This window comes from Pelodiscus sinensis, chromosome 33 (genome assembly GCF_049634645.1).
Source record: "Pelodiscus sinensis isolate JC-2024 chromosome 33, ASM4963464v1, whole genome shotgun sequence".
NCBI classification, from domain to species: Eukaryota; Metazoa; Chordata; order Testudines; family Trionychidae; genus Pelodiscus; species Pelodiscus sinensis.
Genome location: NC_134743.1, coordinates 7,206,216 through 7,225,307, shown reverse-complemented (window position 1 = coordinate 7,225,307; position 19,092 = coordinate 7,206,216). Strand labels below are relative to the sequence as shown.

General features: G+C 57.3%; 1 long non-coding RNA gene across 1 annotated transcript; it reads right to left on the bottom strand.

Moving 5' to 3' along the window:
- Positions 1–3,762: 3,762 nt before the first annotated feature.
- LOC142823375 (uncharacterized) lies at positions 3,763–4,906 on the bottom strand. Its single transcript, XR_012898602.1, has 3 exons — positions 4,808–4,906; positions 4,370–4,492; positions 3,763–3,830 (listed from the first exon to the last, which is right to left on the bottom strand). It is a non-coding gene; the product is annotated as an uncharacterized LOC142823375 (long non-coding RNA).
- Positions 4,907–19,092: the final 14,186 nt, after the last annotated feature.

Below are 19,092 nucleotides of genomic sequence, written 5' to 3'. Positions count from 1 at the left end.
GCCAAGGGCTTAGGTTACATCACAAGGCTTTGCCGCCACAGCTGGCTTGGCTTGGGTGTGTGGCAAAAGCCCCCTCCCCCCCCCCCCCCGGCACAGCTATTCTGGCAAAGCCGCCAGCCATCACCACCACTGCCCTGCCTCTGTCCTGCTCCTCATCCCCGCCCCCACTCCTATCCCCTGCTCTCCTCCATCTCCTCCCCCTTCCCTTCTCCTGCCCCTCCCCATTTCCACCTGCCCTGCCCATCCCCGTCCTCTCCCTCCCCCCCATCTGTCCCCCTCTTATGTGAGGGCTTTGCTGGAAACGCCCCCCCCCCCCAAGCCAGGGAGATCTCCCCTCCGGGAACAATTCAGCCCCCCCCATCTCGCTCCCTCCACTCCACAGTATTTCCTCCATTCCCCACAGTTGAAAATTGAGCTCCCCCATCCCCTCAGGTGACAGTCGGGCTCCCCCATACGCAGCTGCCTAGGTAGGCACCTCCGCAGCCAGAGCCTGCCCCTGGCGCCCATGTCCCCTCCCCGACTGCCTGTCCCAGGCGACCACCTGAACCTGCGTCCCCCATTCCCTCAGATCACAGCTCCCTCCCTGACCCTGCACCCCCCGACACCCCTCCCCCAGGCCAGACTCCTCTCTGGCACCCGCACCCCCTCCCCCAAACCCTCTGCTCCCCCTTCACCCAGGTCACAGCTCCCTCCCTGACCCTGCACCCCCCCGACACCCCTCCCCCAGGCCAGACTCCTCTCTGGCACCCGCACCCCCTCCCCCAAACCTTCTGCTCCCCCTTCACCCAGGTCACAGCTCCCTCCCTGACCCTGCACCCCCCCGACACCCCTCCCCCAGGCCAGACTCCTCTCTGGCACCCGCACCCCCTCCCCCAAACCTTCTGCTCCCCCTTCACCCAGGTCACAGCTCCCTCCCTGACCCTGCACCCCTCTAGAGCCCCTCCCCCAGGCCAGAGTCCTCTCCTGCGCCCATACCCCCTCCTGGACCCTGCACCCCTATCCACCGCCCCAGATCATACCCCCCCTCCCTGCACGCAGGCTCCTCCCCTAAGCTCCCTTCTGCACCCAACCACCCCGTCCCAGACCCCAAAGCCCTCGGTAGAAATGTGGCCCTTGATCAGTTGCCAAAATGGCCCCCCCATTACAAATTATTGACCAAGCCTGATCCAAATGTTTTTTGAAACATTGTTTAATGAGAATGTAAATACAATTCAATACAATTGGGAGGGTTGGGGGGAGGGGGACGCAGCTGCTGGCTCCTCAGCTCTTGCTGCTCTCACTGGGTGTCTTCCTGCTGCAAGGGAAGCAGAATCCGTCACATTCATCCCTGGGGACTCAGGGGAACTGGCCCCCCAGCATTTCCACCCTCCTCCCCCCTGCTCTCTGGTCACCCCCCGTCAGGCCCGCAGGGTGAGCTCCTGACCCCCCCCCCCCCCAGACCTCCTGACACCTCGGCCCCCTCCCGCCTCCTAGGACAGTTTCTGTGTTCAGAGCCTCCCCCACCCCCAGGGACGCTCGCAGGGGCAGGAGGGATTCTGCCAGCAGGGACGTGGGGTGGGGGCAGCCTGAGGAAAGGGGCGGGGGACTCCCTGAGGGGATGGGAAGGAGACCCTGGCCCTGCCCCACTCTCCTGATCTGCTCCGGCTGCTCACCATGTATTCCAGGAGCTGATGGGCCTGCCCATGCAGGGCGTGGGCCAGGACCAGCCCGGCCTGGCTGGTGCGCCGCAGGGGGGAGCGGGCAGCGAGCAGAGCCTTGTCCAAAAAGCAATTCTCCTGCTCTGGTGTAAAGAGCTGCCCAAAGACCTGGAATCAAGAGCACAGGAGGTTTCAGCTGACGGCCCAGAGCCCGGCCCCAACTCCTGGGGCTAAAACAGCTTCCTCCTCCCCCAAACTCCCTTCCAGACCCTGCACCCAGACGCTCTCCTCACCCGGCACCCCAACCCCTGCCCCAGGTCACAGCTTCCTCCTGCCCCCAAGACCCTCCTACCCCCACGAGGGCCCCAGCCAGCCCCACCCCCGAGCCCTGCCCTGCCCTGGCAGCGCGTCCTTACCTCTCCCACCCTCACGCTGTTGCTGTGAGCCAGGACCCATCTTTCTTTGTAGTAGTGTCTGCACCACAGGTCCTCTGCCTGGTGGATGTTGAGGCCTGCAAGAGACACAACAGGGTCATTCTGCTGGCAGGTCTGAGCCCTTCCCCTCCCACGGGTCCCTGCAGGCATCCCTGGGAAAATGGAGGGGCACAGGGGGCAGAAGGGGAACACAGAGGGACGCATCCCCCCTTGGGCCAGTCTGGGGGAAAAGGGCTGGGTCCCCTCCCCCCGCCGCCGGCACCCTCAGGGTGTCCCTGGGGCCCAGGTCCCGGCTGGGTTCCTTACCCCTGTGGTGCAGGAGGAGTTGATACAGGCTGTGCACCCCCTCCCGGGCCAGCCGGCTGACGTCTTCGGATGGGTCCGAAATAAAAAGGCCCAGCTGGGCCACGTGGTGACCCATCCTCGGCCAGTCGGCGGAGTTCTGAGGGGAGAGAAGAGGGGGGGTCCCTCAGCATCCTGGGGCTGCACGTCCCATGCAAACGGCCGCCGAGGCGGGTCTGAGCTCGGGGGACGGACAGAGACACCTCCCGGGGCGGGGCGGGGCCGGCCTTGCGAGGAGACAACCCTGAGCAATGGCCCCGACTGAAGGGTCACTCCGGGGGTGGAACAAGGGGATCCACTGACGGCCACTCCCCAGTCCCCAGGCCCAGTCCCTCAAGAGCCCCCCTGAAGGGCCCAGGGTCGCCCCTCCCCGGGGAAAGGAGAACGCGGCCCATTCCCGGCCCATTCCCGGCCCTGCCTCTGCCTCCCGGGGACGCTCCCAGCCCCGCGCCCTGCAGCCCCAGACCCCCCGGCTCCGAGGTCACTTACGTCAAACCCCGGGAGGGTGGAGGCGACTCCCAGCAGGGCCGTGGTGCTGCCAAGGGCCCTGGCTCGCTCCTGGGGCAGGCGGGACTCCAGCCACGGGCTCAGGTGCTGGGGGGGAAAGAGGCAGGTCAGGACCCGTAGGGAGGTGCCGGTTCTGGGCAGAGCCTGGGGCTCCTCTCGGACTGTGCCCCCCCCCAGACACTGACACTGCTCCTCTCTCGGCCCCCCCCCGAGGAAGCAGGGACAATGGCCCCGTCCCCCCCACGGGGCTCACCTCCATTATGAGCTGCAGCCGGGCGATGTCTGGGGACTCGGCGAGGAGGCTCGCCAGTAGGGCCTGGAGGTCGTAGGGAAGGGCCCGGATGAACTGCTGCAAGACAAGGGGGAGCCCTTGGTCAGAGGGGGGTTGGGGGATCCAGGCCACCCGTTGGCTCGGGGTGCAGCCTTGAGCAGGGTCTGAGCCGCCTCGCAGAGCAGGGAGGAGCCCAGGCTGGGCATGGAAGGGACGGGCCCCCCGGGAGAGCAACGGGAACCCTGGAGGGAAGGATCCAAACCTGCAGCTTCTTCCCTCCCTCTGCCCCCCCCTCCTCTCTGGAGCTCCAGCCCAGCCCGGGAGCAGGGCCCGGAGGGACGTACCTGTGTGTGGATGGGCTCCTGCTGCCAGTCCCCAGACACTGTCTGTCCTACGGCCGCCGTCAGCAGGGGGCTCAGGAGCTGGGCCCGCAGGGGAGACTGCAAGGTGCTGGCAGGAGAGAGGGGCAGAGGCTGTTAATTCAGCAGCAGGAGACAGAGACTTTCCCACTCCCTGGCCAGGGGATCTGCTCTGGGGGGAGTCGGCGGGGGGGGGGGGGGGGGGTTGGTACCTGAGGCTGCAGGCGGCGTTGAGGCAGTCGGCCAAGACCAGCGGGGGGGGCGAGTCCTCCATGATCTCCTGTGAGACCCAAGGAGACAAAGGGGCGTGTGAGGCTGGGGCCCCCAAGAGACGCTCACACGGCCAGCGCCCCCACCCAGCAGGATCCAACCCCACTGCCTCCCGCTGCCCTGTAGCCCCCCTGCCCGACACAGGGCCCCTCCCAGCACCCCCCTCCCAAACCAGGACCAGCTCAATCCTTGTCCCCAGGCCGTCTCCTGCCCCTCCCTGCCCTGGTGACCAGCCTCTGAACCTCCTCATCCCTGCTCCCCAGGCGCATCCCCAGCAGCCCGCTCGGCTCCCTTCCAGCCCCCCATGGCCCGGGGAGACCCCTCCCTGTCCCGAATCCCCCTTCCTGTCCGGCACCCCACACCTGCCCCATTTCTGTGTCCCTCCCTCCTCCAGCATCCCCACCCATCCTCCCCATGTCCACCTCCAGCCCTCCTGGCTCCACCCATCCCGTTTCCAGCACCCCCACCCGCCGCCATGGCCCACCCAGGCAGACCCCTGTCCACCCCACGTATCCCCTCCCCTCCTCCCGGCTGCCGCGACTCGCTTACAACGATCCTGGCCATCATGGTGTCCTTGCAGCAGCGCGGCGCCAGGGTGTCCTCGCCCCTTTGGAGGGCGGCGAGGCAGGCGGGGGTGACGGCCAGAAGGAACCGCTGCAGGGCGGCTGGGCTCTGCACCCCAGAGAGAGTCTGTGAGCCTGGGGCCTGCCTGCCCCCCACGGACAGCTGCAGGGCTCAGGCCTCCCAGGAGTGGAGGTGGGAGCTGCCGGTTGTCCAAGCACCCACACTCCCCCCCCAACTGCTGCCTCAGGCTTGTGGGGGCCCAGCTGGTGCATGACAAGAGCCCCCAGCTTGGGGGGTCCAGGTCATGCAGGAGAAGGGGCCCCAGGGGGATCCCCAGGGACAAGCCCCTCCCGGAGGGGGGGGGGACGTGCTGGGAAGGGGCCGGACAATCTCGGCTCCCCCCCGTGTGGAGAAGGTTCCTACCGTGTCCCGGGTGTGGAGCTGCTCTTCGATGTCATAGATGGCCCCTTCCTCCACCCGGGAGTCCACCCGCTCCTGGCAGAGCTCCGCTGAGGCGCAGGGGGGCTCTGTGCGGGAGGGAAGGGACCAGGGTGACTCCAGCGGCCAGCAGGGGTCACGCGCCCCCATGTCAGGGACCCAGGGCAGGTTGGGCCCCACACGCCCCTCGCAGGGACCCATCCCCCTTCCACCCTCACATCTGCCAACGCCCTCAGCAGAGCCCCCACCAGGAAGAAGAGAGCCAAGCAGCCCCCCCCATCCATTGCCCTGGCTGCGGGGCAGACACTGGGGCTGCCCCTCCCCCCCCCCGGGTACTGGGTGAGCCCCTGGGCCCAGCGTGTTCACGGCCCCTCACCTGGGTCTGAGCGGCTGCAGGAGGTGGCCCGGCTGCAGCTGGAGGCCCAGGCGCTGCTGCTGACGGACCTGGACCCACAGCTGCAGGGGCTGGTGCGGGGAGCGACGGGCTGGGGGCTCCCGGAGACTGGCAGGTCCCCGGGGGCCGGGCAGGGCGATGCCCCCTGGTGGTAATTGGGGCTGGGCTCCCGGGGCAGGTGTTTCTCTCCACAGAGGAGGCCCCGGAGCCACCCTACCCGGCTCCCCCGCTGGGCTGGGTCCCGCCTGCCCAGCCGCCTCTGGAGCCAGGTCCGGGGGGGCCTGGCCGGTGGGCGAGTCGCCCCGAGCTGGTGGGATCCAGCTTCCCCGCCCGCGGGGACGGAGAAGCTGCTCCCCACCGGCCCTGGGGCCATCTTCAGGGCTTTCTTGAACCACAGCCGAAAACGTTTGGCCATGCTGGAAATGAGGGGAGCAAAGGGGAGCTTGGGGCGCAGCCTGATGAACGAAATCCAGGGGTTCCAGCTCCCCAGAGCGACTGCCCCCAGCCCCCAAATGGCCCCTTGCTTATCGGTTCGGTCTTGCACAGGCACTGCAAGGACCTGAGGGTATGTCTACACTACCCCGCTAGTTCGAACTAGGAGGGTAATGTAGGCATACCGCACTTGCAAATGAAGCCCGGGATTTGAATTTCCCGGGCTTCATTTGCATAAGCGGGGAGCCGCCATTTTTAAAACCCCGCTCGTTCGAACCCCGTGCAGCGCGGCTACACAGGGCACGAACTAGGTAGTTCGAACTAGGCTTCCTAGTTCAAACTACCGTTACTCCTCATTCCACGAGTCTCCTGCCCATCAACAGCCCCTTCTTGGCCAATCAGGGGAGAATCTAAGGTGTGGGGGGTGGAGCGTTCTCCCCAAAGACACCGGCATAGACTTGTTCCAGCCCCACCTCCCCAGTCCCCACAATGGGGGCTGCATCCCCCACCCCACGGCTCCTGCAAACCACCCCCCGTCCTTCAGCTAGTCTGTTGGGTCCCAAGCTGGGGGAGGCAGCAAGGGAAGGTCACAGAGGAGGCAAGAACAGAGCAGAAATGTGGGGGGATGGAGGAAAAGGGAAACCAACCAGGAGAAAGCCCCAGTGGCGCTAAGGACGCAGCCCAGGTGAGGAATCACCTTCTGGCCCTTGACCGAGGGCTGGGCCTGCCTGGAACCCAGCCGGCCCCAGGCGGGATCCAACCCCTGGGGGCTCTTACCTTCGTCACAAAGGTGTCGGGATGTGGAACTCACAGAACGCGAACGAACCGTGAGGAGGAGACGCACCAGAGCTAAAGCAACCGGGGGTCTCCAAAGTCCCCTGGGCCCGCCCCCCGCTTTTATCAGCCTGAGATGTGGGTCCCTCTGTGAGGTCACCACCTCCCCACCTGCCCTTTGCCTTATATGCTGAGGGCTGCCCAAAGCCCCTGTGAGGTCACCGCCCCCCCCCCACCCTGCCAGGCAAATGTCCTGCCTCTGGCCACCCCCCTGGGAAGTTTGAGCCATTACTAGGGGTCCCTCCCCCTCCCTCATAGGCTGCTCCCTGCCCTACACTGCAGGCTTCTTGCACGAGAGCTGTTTCACGCCGGAGTTCTTGCGCAAAAGGTCTCGTGCAAGAGTGCCTCCACCCTGCCATGGGCTTTTGCACAAGAGCGTCCATGGCAGTGTGAACGCTCTCTTGTGCAAGAAAGCTCTGATGGTCATTTTAGCCATAAAAGTGTCTTGCTCAAGAAGCCCCTGGTGCCCGTCCACGCTGCCTTCTTGCACAACAGCTCTTGCACAAAGGGGGCTTAGTCATCGTCGGGAGAGGAATAACTCCTGTGCAAGGAGCCCTGTTCTCTGATGCTTTACTGCAAATTTACTTCTGCAAGAACACACGTAGAGTGTAGACGCGCCACAAGTTTTTTCGCAAGAACACACAAAAACAAGCCATGTGGATGTTTTCTTTTTAGGCAAAAGCCCCTTTTTGCACAAGATCGGTCGGCCTTTTTGCAGAAATAGGGATCTTGTGGGAAAAGGGGGTTTTTTGCACAAAAAGTAAACATCCACACGGCTTGGTTTTGCGCACAAACCCCGAGCACAAAAACGGATCGGCAGAAAATATGCAAATGACATTGCGTGTCATAGAGTCCCTCGTTAGCATATTTGTTGCCAAAAAAACTCGTTGTGTAGACGTAGCCTAGGAGAGAAGCGATCTCAGACACAAAGCCCTTCAGTAAGAGGGCATAGCCCTGGGGCGTGGTAGGAGACGTACGGCAGACATGGGAGGTCACTCTCCTAGCTATTTGGCACGGAGGAGGCCTCAGCTGGAGCACTGTGTCCAGATCTCAGGGCCATGCTTTAGGAGAGAGAGTCCAGAGGGGAACTATGAAAAGGGATTAGGGACGTTAGATATTCACTGAGTAGTCAATTAACCTCATGATTTCTTATCGGTTACTTGACTTTTCGATAGTCCCCAGGGGCCAGCTGTCTCAGTCCTGTCTCGCGCTGGGTCCGGGACCTACCCCCTCTGCGGCTCTGCATTTACAGTGTGTTAGGAGCCAGGCAGGCAGGCAGCCTCGCTCAGTTCCAGTTTGCACCAGGTCCAGAAGCTCAGCCCCAGCCCCCAGGCAAGGGCTGCTGCCAGCTTGTGCTGCTGCCTCTGATACAGAGGCAGCAGTACGGAGTGCCAGGAGGGAACTGGTCTAAAAAGCACCTCCCCTTGCGACCTGGCTGCCTGTCATCCCACGCTGCTGCCTCCGTTTTTGGCGAGAGAGAGCCGCCTGTCTTGAGACACCGGTGGGGAGTCGGATTTTCAAAAGGCAGGTCTCTGTCCTTTGTGAGCCTTCCAAAGCGCTTCGGTGGGGGGAGGGGGCAGGAAGGCGGACGACACTCAGGAATTGTAGCACCCAAATCCACGGAGTGTTTCGCCAGCACCTCCTGCAACAGAGCCCAATCCCTGACAGGCTTTTAGGCAAGATAGATCATTTGAAAAAATGACAGACACAGGGTTTTCCGTCACCGCTCTCCCTTTCTTTTATTTCCCTGGGCTAACTGGCTTGTTCCTCTTTGGCTAAGGATGGAAGGGTATGTCTACACTACAATGTTAGTTCGAACTAACGGACGTTAGTTCGAACTAACATTCATAGCCGCTACACTAGCGCTCCGCTAGTTCGAATTTGAATCGAACTAGCGGAGCGCTTAGTTCGAACTAGGAAAACCTCATTTTACGAGGCTTAAGCCTAGTTCGAACTTACTAGTCCGAATTAAGGGCTGTGTAGCCCCTTAATTCGAACGAGTGGGAGGCTAGCCCTCCCCAAGTTTCCCTGGTGGCCACTCTGGCCAACACCAGGGAAACTCTATGCCCCCCTTAAAGGGGCACGGGCTGGCTACGGTGCCCGTGCCAGGTGCAAGCCTGCTAGCACCCAGCCAGCAGACCCTGCACCTGGCACAGCACAGAGCCACCCACCCGATGTCCCCCAGCCCACCCCCTCTTCCCGGGACCAGGCTGGCGGCTCCCGGAAGCTTGCCCGGGACCGCAAGAGGCGGGTACATTCCTGGGCTAGTGCGGACATCGTGGACCTCGTCCACGATCTCCGCACTAGGCACAGGAAAGTGGCCATCTAGGGCAGGAGAGCTGCCAGCCTGGCCACCCAGGAGCAGGTTTGCATGAAAATCAAGGGGGTCCACTGAGACCCCCGACCCTGAGCCCTGAGCTTACAATGGCCGTCCTGGGTCAGACCAAAGGTCCATCTAGCCCAGTAGCCTGTCTGCCGACAGCGGCCAACCCTAGGGACCGTGGAGGGGATGGACCAAAGACAGTGACCAAGCCATTTGTCTCGTGCCATCCCTCTCCAGCCTTGCACAAACTTTGGGCACGGACACCACTCCTACCCCCTGGCTAAGACTACTCCATGGACCCAACCTCCATGACTTGATCTCACTTCCCTTTAAACCCTGTTCTAGTTGTAGCCTTCACAGCCTCCTGCAGCAAGGAGTTCCACCGGTTAACTATTTGCTTTGGCAAGAAGAACAACTTTCTCTTACTAGTTTCAAGCCTGCTACCCAGTCCTTTCCTTTGGTGTCCTCTAGTCCTTCTTTATGGGAACTCATGAAGAACTTTTCTCAATGCACCCTCTCCACCCAACCCCTGCTTTTAGAGACCTCTAGCCTGTCCCCCCTCCGTCTCCTCTTTTCTAAGCTGAACAGTCCCAGTCTCTGTAGCCTCTCTTCATCTGGGACCTGTTCCCAACCCCTGATCATGTTAGTTGCCCTCCCCTCTCCCAGCCTTAATCTTCCCCCTCCCACCTCCTTTTCCCAGTCTCCCCCAGTTTTGTTCAATAAAGACAGAGTCAATGTTGGAAGAAACGTTATCTTTATTTTGTACATCAATAAGAAGGGGGGCTAGGGAAGGGTAAGTGGAAGGAGGTGAGGGAGGAATGGGGTACGAGCCCCCGATGGGGAGGACTGGGCTGGCTCTGCAGGCTTCTGGGGGTGGAAGCTCTCCTGCAGCCCCCCGATTACCCCCTCTCCCCAGATGGCAGCCTGCGGCAAGTGCAGCCGGGCTGATGGCTGAGTGGTGTGATGTGCCCAGTGTGGGTACTCCGGGCACTCCAAGCCAGGACTGGTTTTCAAGCGGGGCACCCCTTAGAACTGTCTGTCCGGGGTGGGGGTCGGGACCCTTTAAGCGCAGCCCTCGGCTAGCCTGAGACTGCATCTCCACGCTCTAAGTCCTCCTCTGATGCCCTGCTGGCACTGCTTCCGGCCATCCTTAAGCCCTGTTCAGAGTCCACTCAATGTGGACTTGCTAGTTCGAATTAGCAAAACTAGTTTTTAGTTCTAGACGCGTTAGTTCGAATTAGCTTAGTTCGAACTAGCGCTGTAGTGTAGACATACCCGAAGAGAGGAGCCAGCAGGGGTAGAATGAATTGTGTACCAGGTCCTGGAAACAAGAGCATCTCCTCCAGATCACCCATCCACACCTGAACTGTTTAAAAGCTTGGCTGCCAATAAAGACACCTTAGCTCAGCAAATGCCAAGCCAGGCACCTGTGTTTGGACACGAGGGGTGCACAGGGATGTGAGAACCAGGAAGGCTGATCTGTGAATTCACCCCCAACCGTCCCAGTACAAGACAGACGCTTGCGCCAACCAGCAGGGGTCACTGCTCCTCGGGTTTGGCTTGGACAAAGGTGCCCATCTGTTTGGTGTTCGCGTCTCGGAGCTGCGCCAGCTGCCTCTGGCCACGGCGGAGCAGATACTCGATGTGCATCACGTCGGCCCGGGGGATGCTGGCGTTCTTCCGGAACTCGGCCTGGATGCGAGGCAGGAATCCCGGCTTCTCCCGGCCGGCGCGCAGGAACTGCCTGTATAGGCTCAGAGCGTGCTTCTGCAGCTTGCTATGCCGGGCCATGGTGCGCCTGGGGAGCCCTCCCAGGCCACGGGGGGGCCAGCGCCACGAGGCAGGGGCTGGAAGTGAACAGAGGCAGAGACGTTAGAGCAGCATCTCATTCCCAGACGCGCCTGTGCGGGCATTTCCATGCACTTTTCACCCCCACCTGCTAGGGTTACCAGATGGTTTAAAAAAAATACCGAACAGCAGGGGCCGGGGGGGGGGGGGGGCGGGACTGGCTGGAAGAGAGGGGGTGGGGGGGAACCGGCCGCCGGGAAGCAGGGCTGGCTGGGAGGGGGCTGGAGGGAGCGGGGCTGGCCGGGGGGCAACCAGCCGTCGGGAAGCGGGTCTAGTTGGGTTGAGGACCAAGAGGTGGGGGAACCGGCCGGCAGCGCTGCAGAGATGTACCAGAGCCTGGGTCGGATTCATCTTTGGTGGGCCCTGGCTCCTAGACCATAGACACACTCCCCCCCCCACCCCCCCGGAGGCCCTAGGGAAAATGGCACCCCGGCCCTGTGGACATGGTGCCCTCTCTGTTTCCCTTGGCCCCGTAGGCACTAAGCTCCACTCCTGCCGCCCAACTCCTACAAGGCCCGACTGATTTCTCTGTGGCCCCCGACCCAAAAAAGGATCCCCCCAGCCCTGTGTTAGGGGATACGAGGGAGTCTGGCTGGGATGTAAGTGCAAATAACTCTGCTCTTAGCAGCTCTGAACCGATGGGCTCTGCCCTGTGCCCCACCCAAGAACCCTAACATAAGAACGGCAGTACTGGGTAGCCTGTCTGCTGACAGTGGCCAGCACCAGGTGCCCCAAAGAGGGTTGACCAAAGACAATGATCAAGCGATTTGTCTCCTGCCATCCTTCTCCAGCCTTCCACAAACAGAGGCCAGGGACACTATTTCTATCTCTTGGCTAATGGCCTTTTATGGACCTAACCTCCGTGAAATTATCTAGCTTCTCTTTAAATCCTGTTATAGTTCTAGCCTTCACAGTCTCCTCTGGCAAGGAGTTCCACAGGTTGACTACACCCTGTGTGAAGAAGAACTTTCTTTTATTAGTTTTAAACCTGCTACCCATTAACTTCATTTGGTGTCCTCTAGTTCTTCTATTATGGGAACTAATAAATCACTTTTTTTGATTCACCCTCTCCACACCACTCATGTTTTTATAGACCTCTATCATATCCCCCCTCAATCTCCTCTTTTCTAAACTGAAAAGTCCCATCGCTTTAACCTCTCTTCATATGGGACCCGTTTCAAACCCCTAATCATGTTAGTTGCCCTTTTCTGAACCCTTTCCAAGGCCAAAATATCTGTTTTGAGGTGAGGAGACCACAGCTGTACACAGTATTCAAGACGTTGGTGTCCCATAGTTTTATACAGGGGCACCCTGAGTTACCAAAACACATGACACTGCCCATTAAAAACCCACCAGGACTTACCCAGCGTTTATATGCAGAGGTCCCGCACCAGCAGCAGTCTGCACTGGACAGGAAACCATCCGCCCAGCACGCGCGGGAAATCACAGGAACCCAGCCTGGACGGTCCGATGCCCCAGCCCTGACAGAAGAAAATCAAGGTGTGCTTGAAGTGCCACGCCCACCATCCCTTGGTCCTCTGGGGCATTCGGCACATCCTGCTGGGTGAAAGGGCCGGTCACAGCTCCAGGGTCTGTCACACTTCAGGGCCTTTGGCAGCTCCTATTCACCGGGGTCAGGCAGATAATCGCCCCGAGCTTTCCCAGCACTTTTCAGCATCAGCTCTCAAAGGGGGGCAGCGTGACCCCCATGGGAGCAGGGGAATGTCAAAGAAGGAATGGGGCGGGGCAGGGGAGGCAGCCAATGGCTTCTCCTAATTCAGTGGTCCCCAACCATTTGAGGTTTCCCGGCGCCAAGGGGCGTGGCCGTTTGCCCGCAGGGCGCCCTGGCGCGGGGACCCCCATTGTGCACCTGGGGGCGGGGACCCCCCCATAGCCACATTGCCGGGCGGGGCCCCCCCATAGCCACATTCCCAGGGCCGCCCCCCCCCCACAAGCACCACACGCCCAGGGCCGGGCCCCCCGCCAAGCACCGCGTGCCCGGGGCCGGCGCACCCTGCAAGTGCCGCGCGCCCGGGGCCTGCGCTCCCCCCATGCGCCACGTGGCCAAAGCGCGGCAGCCAATCTGCGGCGCCCCCGGGGCCGGCGCTCACTGTGCACCATGCGCCCGGGGCCAGCTCCGGCACCGCACATGCGCCACGTGCCCGGGGCCAGGCCAGCCCTGAGCACTTGGCGGGCGCATACAAATGCGGGCACCGTGTTGGGGACCACTGTCCTAATGTTAGCAGTGGGGACACCAAGTTCGGAAGTGAATGGTTAACCAGTAAGCCGGTTATGGTTAACCAGAGGGGGCTGGAGCAGCCCTCCACCAGCCATAGGCAGAGGGCACTCTGGCACGCCACGGGTAGGGTTGCTCAGCAGTCACAGCAGTGTGCCAAGGGGGTAGGTGTGTGGGCTGCTCCAAGCCCATCTTTAACACGTCCTACGTGTCCCATTTAATCGGTTAACTGGTTCAACATATTGTTTAACTGGTTAGCTAATTAAATGAGATTTTACATCCCTGGCACCAAGGTGGCTAAAAGTAGGGTTGAATTGGGACTAGAAATTCCAGGATTTTGACTTTTTTTTCCTGATCACACACAGTTCTGCAAATAAATTCACGTTTTGTTTAGATTTTGACTTTTTTTAAATGTAGTACGGTGGATTACGGAAGATAAACTTTAAAGAGACCAAACAAAGAGTCATTTCAGGAATGGAAAACTACATTTTAATGTTCTGAAATGGTGGAGTTTTCCCCTTCCAAACAAAAGGTCACTAAAATCAGCATTTTCCAATGGAAAAACATCCCCTCAGAAAACTTCCTTCCAGCTCTAGTTAAAACGGACGTATTTTGAAGTGTATAATCAACCTCTGGAACTCACTGCAAAAGGATATTAATGATGGTGAAGGAAAGGGGAGGGAATCATAGAATCATAGAGCTGGAAGAGACCTCAGAAGGTCATCAAATCCAGCCCCCTGCTCTAGGCAGGACCAATCCCAACTAAATCAACACGGCCAGGGCTTTGCCAAGCTGAGACTTAAACACCCGCTGTGTACAGCCTGTCTGATCCCTTCTGGGGAAGCATGGGTGGGAAGAAAGAATTAGACAGGGTTAGACAAACCCGTAGGTCTTGGTTGACTTCGTCCTGCTTCAGGGCAGGGCGCTAAACTTGGGGACTACTCTAGTCAGACCAACATTTCAATCAATCTTGTCAAGAAACAGGCAAAAAAAAAACCCCAACCCAAACCAGGGAGAAACACGTTCCTTGGTTTGTAAACACAGACACAGAGAACAGCTCCTTCCGTTAGGGGGGGGTGGGAATAAAGAAAATAATCCCTCGCCCCCTCCCCTTCCTATTTGGTCCTAAAGGATGAAGATTTGTGCAGGCTGCGGGGGCAGGACTGATATTCAGGGAATGGGGAGCATGGGGGAGAAGGGGGCAGCTTGCTTACAATCGAGGGGCAACCCCGTGTCTCGGGGCTGGCCCAGCACAGGCAGGATTTCTGCAGCGCAGGGGGACACGAGGTGAAACAAGCAGCGACTCGGCCGATTGGGGCTTGTTATTGTAGGGTCGCATTGAAGCAGACACTGGCACCAGCGTTGCCTCCAAGAGCGAGGGGAGTGCGCGGCCTGGTAACCCCGGACGGACCCGGACCTGGACCCCCCTGCGCTGGGGGGCCAGGAGTCACCGCCCCCCGCCCCTCACCTCCGCCTCCTGCCTGCTCGCAGCTCCCGGGCCCGCGGCAGCAGCTGTGCCAGCCGGCTCCGAATGTTGAAACACCAGCAACATTAGCCCTCGCTTCCCATTGGCTGGAGGGCCCCAGGGGCGGGCGCAGGAAAGGGGAAGCTCCGCCCTTCGAGGGCCACGTGGGCCGGCAGTGGAAGTTGCAAGTCAGCTGGAGGAGAGAGGGGCCCGGCCCGGCCTGCGCACGTGGCTTTCACCGCAGCGCTCACCTGCCCTCACGCCCCACGCTCCTGCTTTTCCCTCCCTGCGTTGTTCGACCCAACCCTCACCCAGGCATCCACCCAGTTCACCCCGATTCTCACCCCTTTTTAAACTTGTTCCTAAGAAACCCCGATCGGTTCCTGGGAAATTCCCAACAACTCTTATCAGTGGTGCCTGTTACATACCAGCTGGGTTTTCCCTGTGATATTTACATACCCCCTGCCTCCTTTTTTCGCCCCTCCCATTTTTTCCTCCCCTGTTCATTTTGGTTCTGGACATACAACACTCCAGTCGTCTGAAGAAGTGGGCTATGCCCAGGAAAGCTCATGATCCCATTGACACGGTTTGTTAATCTTTAAGGTGACTATATGTTGTGTTTTAAGTTTTTCCTGTTACAGACTCACTCAGCTACCCCTCTGAAACTCGTGGGCTCTGTCTACACTGCAGGCTTCTTGCACAAGAACTGTTTTGCAGAAGAGTTCTTGTGCAAAAGGTCTTCCATACGAGCGCGTCCACACTGCCATGTGCTTTTGCAGAAGAGATGTGCTTTTGCACAAGAGCATCCATGGCAGTGTCGACACGCTCTTGCACAAGAAAGCTCTGATGGCCATTTTAGCCGTAGGGGTTTTTTGCGCAAGAAATTCATGTTGCCTGTCTACACTGCCGCCTTCTGGAAGAGCTCTTGTGCAAGAGGGCTTATTCCTCGTGGGGAGAGGAATAACTCTTCCAGAAGAAGCCCTGTTTGCTGATGCTGTACTGTAATACTTGTGCAAAAACACGCACGCAGTGTAGACACTCTGCAAGTTTTTGCGCAAGAACAGCTGTTCTTGTGCAAAAAGCCTGCAGTGTAGACATAGCCTTAGAGGGGCAACCCCAACAGTCATTACTAACAAGGAGTCCTGTGGCACCTTGAAGATTTATTTGGGCATCAGCTGTTGCGGAGGAAAAGCAGGTCCAAGTGTTTTTTACCCCTGGAAGCGGATGCCCAAATACACGTGTTAGTCTTTAAGGTGCCCCAGGGTGCCTCTGTTTAAACAAGTGGAAGAGAAGGGCCTGTGTGCACCTCATAGGATGCCAGGCTAGACTGAAGATCACAATGGCCCTCTCTGGCCTGGAAGTTAATGAATGGTTACATCTGGCCAGGCTGCCTCTCTTTATGCTTGCATTAACTAACTGGGTTATTTGCAGGTGTTGTACCCAGTCCAGCTGTGTCGGAGCGCCTGCTGCTGGAGGAGAACGCAAAAGTTCTGTTACCTGGTTTGTAAGTCTGGAGCCTTCTCTACTGCATGAGGTACAAGCCACCTGGCTCTTCGCTAAAGTTGCAGAGCCGAGTCACTATCGCTGGATGTGGTCTCCGTGCCCAGAGTCCCCAGAGACCACAAACCAGATAAGATTCGAAATCGCCCAAGCAGATTTTTTGCGTAACAACATGCAATAATAGTTGCCAGCGAACAGACTCAGCGCTGCGCCGCTACACTTTATGGAAGCCGTGGCAATGTCCTAACACCCACTGAGCACCATCCAGTGCCCCCACACAGACAGCTGGTGAACACCATTTGAGGTGAACTTTTATACATTCCTGATGTATCAGGTTGCTACCCCCTGTTACCTGGTTACCGTCCCTTACCTTGCAGAAGGGGGCTTACTTCCTAGTCTTCATACTGTCAACTTCCTATCTGTTATGCTGTCAACTTTGACCTGGTCCTGAACATAGGTCGGTATGTACTTTATTTGTGGGAGGTAAATGGTACCAAGATGTTCCTTAGGACAATCCACAGAACTACAGACCGGTCAGCCTCACCTCACTCCCCGGAAAAACCATGGAGGGGATCCTCAAGGAATCCATTTTGAAGCACTTAGAATAAGGAAAGGGATCAGGAGCAGTCAGCATGGATTCACCAAGGGCAAGTCATGCTTGACGAACCTGATTGCTTTCTATGACGAGGTAACTGGCTCTGTGGACATGGGGAATTCAGTGGATGTGATATACCTGGACTTATTCTTGCCAGCAAGTTAAGGAAGTATGGATTGGATTAATGGACTGTAAGATGGATAGAAATTGGGCTAGACTGTTGGGCTCAATGGGTAGTGATCAACAGCTCGATGTCGGACTGGCGGTCAGTTTCAAGCAGAGTACCTCAAAGACCGGTTCTACGGTCGGTTTTGTTCAACATCTTTATTAATGACTGGATGAGGGGATGGATTGCACCCTCAGCAAGTTTGCCTATGTCACTAAGCTAGGGGGAAAGGTAGATACATTGGACGGTAGGGTATATGGTGCAGAGTGTCCAAGACATATTGGAGGATTGGGCCAAAAGAAATCTGATGAGGTTCAACAAGGACAAGTGCAGAGTCCTGCACTTGAATGGAAGAATCCCAAGAATTGTTATAGGCTGGGACCGACTGGCTAAGTAGCAGTTCTGCAGAAAAGGACCTGGGGGTTACAGTGGATGAGAAGCTGGATATGAGTCAACAGTGTGCCCTTGTAGCCAAGAAGGCTAATGGCATATTAGGGTGCATTAGGAGGAACATTGCCAGCAGATCTAGGGAAGTGATTATTCCCCTTTATTGGGATGTGGTGAGGCCACGTCTGGAGTATTGTGTCCAGTTCTGGGCCCCCCACTACAGGAAGGATGTGGACGCATTGGAGAGGGTCCAGTGGAGGGCAACAAAAATTATTAGGAGGCTGGAGCACATGACTTAGGAGAGGCTGAGGGAGTTGGGCTTGTTTAGTCTGCAGAAGAATGACGGGGGGTTTGATAGCAGCCTTTAACTATCTGAAGGGAGGTTCCAAAGAGGATGGAGAGAGGCTGTTCACAGTGGTGACGATGGCAGAACGAGGAGTGATGGTCTCAAGGTGCAGTGGGGGAGGTGTAGGTTGGATATTAGGAAAAACTCTTTCCCTAAGAGAATGGGGAAGCACTGGAATGGGCTAACTAGGGAGATGGTGGAATCTCCATCCCTAGAGGTTTTTAAGTCCTGGTTTGACACAGACCTGGTTGGGATGATTGAGTTGGGATTGGTCCTGCTTTTGGGCAGGGGGCTGCACTCGATGACTCCTGAGGTCTCTTCCAGCCCTGGGATTCTATGATTCTAAGGCAAGGGACTTCTTTTATTTGAGAGCCCCAATTCCTTCAACAGCAGTATAGGTCTAATCCATGGAGCTCCTGAAGAGCAGCTCTGCATCCCTTTCTATGGCAGCCCAACTGTCCTTGGAACTGGTCAGACCAGTGTGACATCCCCCTGTGTAGGCATAATGAGCTAACGTGTCCTTCACTCCCATGCACCAACTTTGCCACTTATCAACTATGTTTTTAATTTGTTCGAAGGGAAAGCTGAATGAAGCCAAAATTAATGAGTGTTTTAACTTGTAACAAAATACAGGACTGTGTAGCACTTTAAAGACTAACAAGATGATTTATTAGATGATGAGCTTTCGTGGGCCAGACCCACTTCCTCAGATCCACTATTTGATCTGAGGAAGTGGGTCTGGCCCACGAAAGCTCATCATCTAATAAACCATCTTGTTAGTCTTTAAAGTGCTACATAGTCCTGTATTTCGTTTCAGCTACACCAGACTAACACGGCTACATTTCTATCACTGTTCTAACTTGTGTTTCTGTTCCCAGGAAATGTTGAAACGGTAGATTCCTAGGGACTGTCAAGTAGAAAGATTGACCCAAATTAGTTACTTGTTTACTTTCTTTGGCTCCACTGGAATCTTACAACAGGGATTAACTAGCTCCATTCATATCTATAATTAACACAAACAAAATCTATGTTTAGTGACAGGTAAGGTTTCCTGAGCACATGTCTAACAATCCAGACATTTAAAATCAGAAGTTAGTGGAAGGAGGCTGAAAAAGGTGAGGCTTTCGAGAGAAAAATTGCCCGAGAAAGGGTTATTTTGAACTCCAATTTACTCTGTATCAACCCATTTTTCCATTAAACCAACCTAAAGTACTATAAATAGGACTCAAAGTTTATGTCCTATGTTTTAGTTTTTGTCATAAACACCACAAGAAAAAAATATAAAGCAAATGGGAAAAAAGGGAGGATGCGAGTTATGAAAAAGCAAACAGTTGATAGGAGAAGCTAAAATTGGAGGAAAAAATCTATAACCAGTAACATAAAGGATAATTAGGAAATGTTTAAATATATCGGGAACAAAAGAAATCAGAGGAATGGTAAAGATCCATTACTGTATAAGGCTGGTCAAATTGCCAATCATGATGAAAAAAAGAAACTTCAGCAACCTGCTTGGAATTTAATGCGTTGAACTACACACAAGCCATAAAGATTGGATGTCTTTCTAAAACATATGTGGTAGCTCAACCGAGGGATGTTAAATTGCGCTTAATCAGCTAATCCAGTAGTTGGTGGAATTTCCATCGACTACTCAATTAGTCAATAAGGGTATGTCTACATTAGCTCGTTAATTTGAGCTAGGTAGGCAAAGCAGGCAACCGGAGTTGTAAATGAAGCCCGGGATTTA